General features: G+C 37.8%; 1 long non-coding RNA gene across 1 annotated transcript in view; it reads right to left on the reverse strand.

The window, feature by feature from the left end:
• Positions 1 to 4,440: 4,440 nt before the first annotated feature.
• Positions 4,441 to 6,679, reverse strand: part of LOC111379641 — a 2,776-nt gene continuing 537 nt past the window's right edge. The window contains exons 2-3 of the long non-coding RNA XR_002700078.1: positions 5,107 to 5,301; positions 4,441 to 4,849 (exon numbers count right to left, since the gene is read on the reverse strand). This is a non-coding gene — a long non-coding RNA (uncharacterized LOC111379641). The remainder of the gene's footprint in view (positions 4,850 to 5,106; positions 5,302 to 6,679) is intronic.

Genomic DNA, 6,679 nt, shown 5'->3' on the forward strand with positions numbered 1-6,679 from the left:
ACGTTGTTCCAAATCCTGCTTCTGCATCCACCCTCACCCCTCAAATGGTACAAAAGATGATCAATTCTGCTTTCTCTGCTTTTGGACTATCAGGTACTCATAAAACTTCGTCTAAACCATGGTTCTTCGACTCTGGAGCTTCTAATCATATGACCAACACCGTTATTCCTCTTTCCAATGTGAAAGAATACGATGGGAATCTAAAAATTCATACTGCTAATGGCAGTTCACTACCTATCAAAGCTATTGGTGATCTTTCAGATTCTTTAACTAATGTTTTTATGTCTCCCAATCTTTCTACAAATTTAATTTCGGTTGGTCAATTAGTTGATAGTAATTATAATGTTCATTTCTCTCGTTCTGGTTGTGTTGTGCAGGATCCGGTATCGGAGAAGATGATCGCGAAGGGGCCTAAAGTGGGACGACTCTTTCCCTTGCATAGTTTTCCTTTTCCTAGTTCTCCTTTACTTTCATTTGCATGTAATACCATTAGTACTGATAATAAATTGTGGCACAAACGTTTAGGCCACCCAAACTCAAATGTAGTTCGCTATTGGGTAATAAACCTTGTTCGTCTGAACTTTCTTTTGATTGCACTGCATGCAAACTTGGCAAAAGTAAAACTCTACCTTTTCCCTCTCCTGGATCTCGTGCCTCACAATGTTTTGATATTATTCATAGTGATGTTTGGGAGATTTCACCTATTATTTCTCATGCACGTTATAAGTACTTTGTTACATTTATTGATGACTTCAATCGTTTTACTTGGGTTTATTTTTTAAGAGCCGAATCAGAAGTCTTTTCAGTCTTTAAGCGTTTCTTTTCTGTTATAGAGCCAAATCAGAAGTCTTTTCAGTCTTTAAGTGTTTCTTTGCCCTTGTTGAGACTCAATTTTCTAGCCTCATTAAGATCTTGTGATCTGATTGTGGGGGAGAATATATGTCTAATGAGTTTCAAAACTTTCTCCAAAGTAAGGATATCATTTCTCAGCATTCTTGTCCTTCGACACCACAGCAAAACGGTGTTGCTGAAATAAAGAATTGTCACCTCCTGGATAAGGTAAGAACACTCTTACTTGAATCATCGGTACCTTCTCAATTTTGGTGTGAAGCACTTTCCACTTCGGTTCATTTAATTAATCGTTTACCATCTCCTATTTTAAATCATGTTTCTCCATTCTTTAAACTGTTTGGATATTCACCTTCCTATTATGATCTGCGTACATTTGGTTGTGTTTGTTTTGTTCATCTTCCTGCTCATGAGCGACATAAACTTACTACTCAGTCTGTTAAATGTGCTTTCTTTGGTTATGCTGTCTCTCAAAAAGGTTATATTTGCTATGATTCTCATGCTCAGCATATCCGCATTTCTAGGAATGTGGTTTTCTTTGAAAATTAATATTTTTTTCCGTCTCATTCTGAGCTACCTCCTACATCTTTATCTATCTTGCCTACCTTCTCTAATTCCCCAGATGTTATAGCACGATTTAAGTCAGGACTTGTGTATGAACGACGTAATCGTGGGTCTGATCCTCCTGCTGATGTGCCCCCTCCTGATCTCAAACCGGCACCAGGTCCTCCTACGATTCCCATCTATCTTCGTCGGTCTACTCGTCATTCTCGCCCACCCGATTGGTACGGTTTTTCATCTCCTGTTTCTCTTGTAGCTACTTTATCTGCTATTTCCATTTCCACTTGTTACAAACAGGCCATGGAACATGAGTGTTGACAAAAGGCAATGCAAGCAGAACTTCAGGCGCTTGAGGAGAATCACACTTAGGACATTGTGCCTTGTCCTCCTGCTGTGAAACCTATTAGAAGCAAATGGGTTTTCTCTGTGAAACTTCGTTCTGACAGCTCATTGGATCGGTACAAAGCTCGTCTTGTAGCTCTGGATAACAGACAGGAATATGGGGTTGACTATGAGGAGACGTTTGCTCCTGTCGCCAAAATGACCACAGTCAGGACGATCCTAGCTATTCCTCCCTCGCAGTCATGGAATCTACATCAGTTGGATGTGAAGAATGCCTTTCTTCACGGCGATCTTCACGAAGAGATTTATATGAGGCTCCTTTCTGGTATGACTACCTCATCTCCTCGTGATGTTTGTAGACTCCAATGTTCTTTGTATGGACTTAAGCAGCCTCCTTGGGCTTGGTTTGAGAAGTTTCGTAGTTTTGCACAGAGTCAGTATGATTCTTCCCTCTTCTTCCACAAGTCTACCTCTGGTATTGTACTTCTCTTGGTTTATGTGGATGATATCATTATTACTAGCACTGACTGTGGATTTATTTCAAAGCTTCAAAAGTTATTACACGCAACTTTTCACATAAAAGATCTCGTCCGACTCACATACTTCTTAGGACTCGAAGTTCATCATCAACCCAATGGTATTTTCTTAAACCAGCATAAGTATATTCAGGATCTTATTGCGTTAGCTGAGTTGGAGAAGTCTTCTTCTGTGGATACTCCTATGGAAGTTAATGTAAAGTATCGGAAAGATGAAGGGGATCTTCTAGACGATCCTACACTATATCATCGCCTCGTTGGGAGTCTCATCTATTTGACTAACACTCGCCCAGATATCTCTTATGCCGTTCATCAGGTCAGCCAATTTATGTCTTCACCTCGGCATCTTCATCTTGCGGCCGTTCATCGTATTATTCGCTATATTCGTGGATCATCCACTCGTGGGTTATTTTTTCCTAAAGGGTCGTCTCTTCAGCTTTCTACCTACAGTGATGCTGATTGGGTTGAGTGTCCGGATATGCATCGTTCTACTACGGGTTGGTGTATGTTTTTGGGTGATGCATTAATCTCTTGAAAATGTAAGAAACAAGATCGCGTCTCTAAATCATCTACTGAGGCTGAGTATCGTGCTATGTCTACAGCTTGTTCTGAGATTATTTGGTTACATGGTCTTCTAGTGGAGCTGGGGTTTCCTCAGACTCATCCTACTCCTCTCCATGCTGACAACACTAGTGCTATTCAAATTGCAGGCAATCCCGTCTTTAATTAACGCACCAAACACATTGAGGTCGATTGTCACTTTTCGTGATTCTTTGACGGATCAAGTGATTTCCCTTCCCTGCATTTCATCTGATGTTCAGGTGGCAGATGTCTTCACCAAAGCAATAACTCGACTGCGACATCAATTGCTTGTTGGCAAATTGATGCTGGTTGATCTCCTTGCATCAATTTGAGGGGGGATGTTACCATATATAGTTAAATTTATATTTGGGAAGAAAGCAGATTTTTAGCAATTATGTTTATTAACTTTCCTTGTATATTCAATGATTGTAATGTATATATGTATGCAATAGAGACAATACGAACACACGTTTTACAGAAATTTCTCTCAATTATTCATCCCTTTTTGACATGGTATCAGAGCGTGGTTTCGATTGTTCTTACCGGCTGTGATTCTCTTCTCGCGTTCTTCCCTGCTGTGGGTTCTTTTTTTTCTTCGCTCGGATCTTCCTGTTTCGGTGTTGGGGGTGGTCGTTGGTGTATTTGACGTGTGCGTTCCAGGACTTCTTCGACGTCTTCCAGTTACGGTGCGTATTCCAGCCTTCTTCTGCTTCTTTCCGATTCCGGCGAGTTTTTCTTTTTCTCTTGAAACCTTGGTCGGGATCTGCCGTTGGTTGTCTTTCTCCCGAAATCTTAGTCGGTCTTGCCATCGGTTGCCTCGGTCAAAGCCTCTCAGCGTCTTCAGCGTTGGTGAATGGTATTTGGTGGACGGTTTGTTTGGACGTTGGGTGTTATTATTTAATTTGGGCATCTGCTGGTTTCTTTAATTTGGGTATTTTCACTGTTTGGCCCTTGGGTGTAATCATTTAATTTGGGCAGCTGCTGGATTATTTAATTTGGGGCATTCCTAGAAAATTTTGTATTAAGCAAATCAGTAGTTAAAACTTACCAACACTATTAGTTAAGCTCAAAACTCCACAGGCAAGAAGACATTACCATGATGTACAAAATTCATATAGTAAGAAAATGCCCTTAGAAACTACGACAGAATACTGTAATTTTCACATATGTTATGTTAGATAATATAATTACAAATGACATTAGCTCTCCCTGAGAGACCCTCATAGGCAAGGTTTGAATGGCATGGAATTGATTAAATAATAACTTTTTAATTTTAAATAAAGCTATTTGAAGTTAATTAGGGATCAGTGACCCTAAGGAAAAAACATATTTCAGAGTCAATCGCCATATCAGGTCTATATTAAAAAAAATTAAAACTAAAAATTAAAAAATAAAAATAAATAAAATAAAATAAAATAAAATAAAATCCATCAAATGAGCTCAACAATCATATATAATTTAATCAAAACTCATTTAGGATCAGCATGATATGAACTACATTATCTATAACTCAATTTTAAAGCTTGATAAAAAGCAAAGCATAAATAAAACATCACATTCTTAGTTCGACTGCAGCTTAAATCCAGATATAGTTTAAATAATCAATAAGGTAACTCTACATCCTTGTCCAAATTAACACTGGATATTGCATTCACCATTCTGTTTATGATTGTATATAGTCTTGTTATGGGAAGACCATAACCCACAAAATAATTTCATGAAGACAGAAAGAACTGAATAATCCTTTCCATCATTGCTTGAGCTATGCACAGTACACCATGCAAGCTCGATGAGGGATTGGTTAAAACCTTTAATCCACTTGAACAATTAAGATCATCCTATTTAAACATACACACAACTTGCACAGCAAATGGGGCCAAACAACAATCATAAACAACTAACCTTTTACTCTGCCATAAAATCATCCATGTCAATGAGCTCAACCATGGAATCTTTACAGATCAATCAATTTCTCATTCCTGCAATTCACAATAACTATGAGAAATAATATGTTCATCTTCCTGTTTCCCTAATTCTCTGGAAGAATAGAAATAGACAATCATTCAAAGAAGTTATTTCCTCTGAAATTAGTTTTTATAAAAAGACAACGAAGCCAATTGGGAACAACTACGCACTTGATCTTTCACGAATTCAGAAAGCTACGTAATATATGCTAAACAAAGATCGTCAAGTACTTTTCCACATATGGAATTCTGTTGAAGATGCATTTACAAACCTTGAACCTCTTTCGTCGGGCATCATCAGGGTTAAACCAAGAATTCTGTGATGTACGCCTAGAATCTTCAGAACTATAGTTTCCCAGTCTTGCTGGCACCCATCTACTCCTTTCAGCAGGTTGGCTTCTAAAGTTTTTAAAGAAGCTGTCCTTATCCCAAGTCACTTCATAATCAGCCAACAAACGTGATCCTTGCTGCATTTATTACCATAGGAAAGCTTTGATTCAAATCCTTAATTTAATTAGACCGACTGATATTATAAGATCAAGTTTGTATTGATTGCTAGTGCATAAGAATTTCAATATAACTAATCAATGGCTTCACAAATATGCCCTTGACACTACATTTTTTGATGCAAAACTAAAAACTTGGACAAGCTTGAAAAGTTAAATACTGTACACAAGTTCTGGTAGGCCACTCAAAGCTAACAGTGACGTCGAGCATTCCTGAGGTTCACGTGCTGTTTGATGGCCTCAATTCATCGATGCAAAATAAAATGCAACTCCACAGAATTAATTTCACCCTTTTGAATTTGGTAAAGCTGTCCAAAATGCGACTCCACAAAATTAATTTCACCTTTTTGAATTTGGTAAAGCTGTCCAAAATTAGTACAACAGCAATACAAATGCCCAATATGATTTTCTCCATTCCATTTCCCTTCTTTAGCTGGTTGGGATTTGTATTTTGCAAAAATAGCAGCAGAAGTCGTCAATCTTTGACATTAGATGGACTTTGGTCAATCTTCAAAATGCAGCATTATCCTCCCCAACCTTTTATTTTGGTCGTACATAAGTCTCTAGTGGACAATTTTACCCACATATTTAATTAACATGCTAAACTTTTACTGAAAGAGACAGTTTTGCCCTTGTCTTTATATAAACAGAATATTAAATGAAAAACAAGAATAAAGAAGAAAAGTAACAAAACAAAATAAGATCAATCTTCTTCTCTGATGCACCCCACCCAACCCCTGCCCAAACAACCACCACCTTCATGGTACAAAACATTTTTCTTTCCACTTAGATGATAGTATGTAACTTGTAGCCATACACAAATTTGTAGCCCAAATGGCAAACGTGGATTAGGGGTACTTGTATTGAAAAAAATGTCCACCAAGATAAGCAACCATCAATTCAATTTTCAAGAAACAGAATATGCACAAATCAATCACTCACACCCATAGCTTTACTTAACCTATGCAGCAGCATGTGACAAGAAATTTCACATTTTGGTTACTTATTGTATATGTTGAGCAAAATATCACATGGCATTTTTATTGCTTTTGGTGCGCAAAAAGTTTACTCATTTAGGGCCGCTCAGTAATCTTGTATTTTTTATGGTGAACATTTTTTATAATGTTAGTAAAAAGGGAAAAATAACCACTACAACAAACCAGGTATTTATCTCAGGTTCATTAAAACTGGCCCCATTTGCAATCATTTGTTTGGATTCAATATGCTGTTCTTGCTGCTTCCTTCAGGTTGTCAAGTCATTTCAATTTCTTTTGGCAAGGTGACGGAGGTGGCTGTTGTTTGGGTATGGGTGTGGATTTTGGGTATTTTCGCGAAAGAG

The sequence above is a fragment of the Olea europaea genome, unplaced genomic scaffold (genome assembly GCF_002742605.1).
Source record: "Olea europaea var. sylvestris unplaced genomic scaffold, O_europaea_v1 scaffold2013, whole genome shotgun sequence".
NCBI classification, from domain to species: Eukaryota; Viridiplantae; Streptophyta; class Magnoliopsida; order Lamiales; family Oleaceae; genus Olea; species Olea europaea.